Raw genomic sequence first — 2,076 nt, 5'->3', positions numbered from 1 at the left:
AGTGTTTATGTAAGGTCTCATTTTAGCTTTGGAAATTGATGAACTATATCTCAGGGACTCTGTTCGTTCTAATTTCAAAATATTACGTCAGTCTTTTTATTAACATTCCGTTTGAATTTCAGTGGGAGAATATTAACTTTTACTGCGCCCATAGATTTACAAATTACGTAATGTATTAGAATGCAATGTGAGGAAACAATCTTTCTTTCACTATAAAACACCTTTACTTAACAATCACTGAAGGGAATAATGTGAAATTGAAATTGCTAGCCCCTTAAAAGAGTTATAAACTATATACGAGTGCATAATGCTTTTATTGGATCTAGAAAACTTAATTTCAAGAATCCAGCTAATGATTAACAATAATAGTCACGTAGCATTATTTATGCATTTATATCTGCTTTCAAATCGCTCAGCTTGTTAATAAATAAAAGACAGTTAAAATTTGAAAGTAAAATGAAATATCTTAACAAATGATACACGATGGCCTAATGAAAATAAAAATATTTTATTTCAGGTAGTGGCAACACATTTCCTTTAATTCATGGAGGTTGTTGATTAAATATATCAAACAAATATCTTACACTTTGACAAGTATATTATGTTTTATCTTACTAATTTTACTTTACTTATCTAATAGGTTTCGTTATTGCAGAGTTTTTCAATGAGATTTGATACATCAGTGTCTTATGCTTTTCTTCAATCCGCTGAGTTTATTAATGAAAATTTCATTGAGTTCGCAGGAAACATAAAATAAATAAAAGAATAAATTCAAAATTCGGACTTTAAGGCAAACAAGAGTGAATTCATGTCTACGTTCAAAACTTGGAGTCTCTAGGTGACGTAGTACCAAGAACATAAAACTAGTCATCTTTGAAATCTGTAATAAAGGCTACTACTGATTTCGGATCCACTTTCGATCTATCAATATCAGGTACATTTAACATTTTTTCCGAGATTGGGTTTCGGAAATTTTTTAATAGACGTAATCTTCGTCTTCTCTGCCTTTCAGGCCCTTCCTTAGCTCTCTCTCGAAACACTTTCATATTTTGAACTTTGTTGATAATCTCACCTGTTGTGTGAGAGCATACATCTGGTTCTTTCTTTTAATTTGAATTTCAGTGTCTACTTCCATTGTTATGCATTATTCTTTTTCACACGTATTATTACTATTATCTTGCGGTTCTAAATCAACGATTGATTTGAGGTTAGTGCCGTCGTCTTTTGTATTAACCATGCATTCATCACTAATATTTATAATTTTTCGAAGTCCTCTTCAGCTATGTTATTAATCAATTACGTGGCAAAACTCAGTTAAGAAATCCCAGTTTTCTAGAACAACCTAATATATTTTCGTAAGGTGAATATTTTATTTCCTCGTGATATGTTTGTTTTTCATTGCTTGAACAAATTTTAATCCTTTCGACCATTTTTCTGTCTAATTTGTTTCCATCCATGTTGTCAGCATGTTCTAAACATCTTGGTTCGTGCGTTCGACAGAATCTTGCTACTGACTGTGTCTCGGTTTACCGTCAGATATTTTTATATCACGCCATATTTCACATAAATTTTTTATGATTTGGTTGCAAAATTTTCTCCCATTATCGGAATGGAGATTGTTCGGGGGTCGAAAAGTTGTGAAAATATCCAGAAGGTGATATGCTATTTCATTAGCTCTTTTACTGTGTAATTATCGAAGTAGGACGAATTTTGTAAGATTATAAGGTATTTCTCCCTCTTTCCTAGCGTGCCTTCGTGGTGTAGTGGTTCTGCACGCTGGGCCAGTATTCCAGAGGTCCGTGGTTCGATTCCCGGCGAAGGCGTTGTTAATTTTTCATCTCTCCGGCCTCCAAAAATTATCCTAACGTCTCTACAAGATGATCTTTATACACTAAAATGAATTTCATGTCACGATCAGGATTGGAATGCTTATCTGTTAGGTCGACTTGGCATCGAGAAGTTATTTCGCTATGCACAATTGGTTTGATTACAATCTTCTTTTTCACAGTTTTTTGTTTTTCTGACATGGTTCATATAGTCTCAAATACGTGACGATAAATTCTACTGCTACATTAC

At 33.0% G+C, this 2,076-nt stretch overlaps 1 non-coding gene across 1 annotated transcript; it reads left to right on the top strand.

Annotated features, from left to right (window-relative positions):
- Positions 1 to 1,749: 1,749 nt before the first annotated feature.
- On the top strand, positions 1,750 to 1,823 carry TRNAT-AGU (transfer RNA threonine (anticodon AGU)). Its single transcript has one exon. It is a non-coding gene; the product is annotated as a tRNA-Thr (tRNA).
- Positions 1,824 to 2,076: the final 253 nt, after the last annotated feature.

This window comes from Stegodyphus dumicola, chromosome 9, assembly GCF_044657685.1.
Source record: "Stegodyphus dumicola isolate Sdum_Otavi_A_Nest chromosome 9, ASM4465768v1".
Classification (NCBI taxonomy): Eukaryota; Metazoa; Arthropoda; class Arachnida; order Araneae; family Eresidae; genus Stegodyphus; species Stegodyphus dumicola.
Note: the sequence above shows the minus strand (reverse complement) of the source record. Positions and strands in the feature narration are given on the sequence as shown.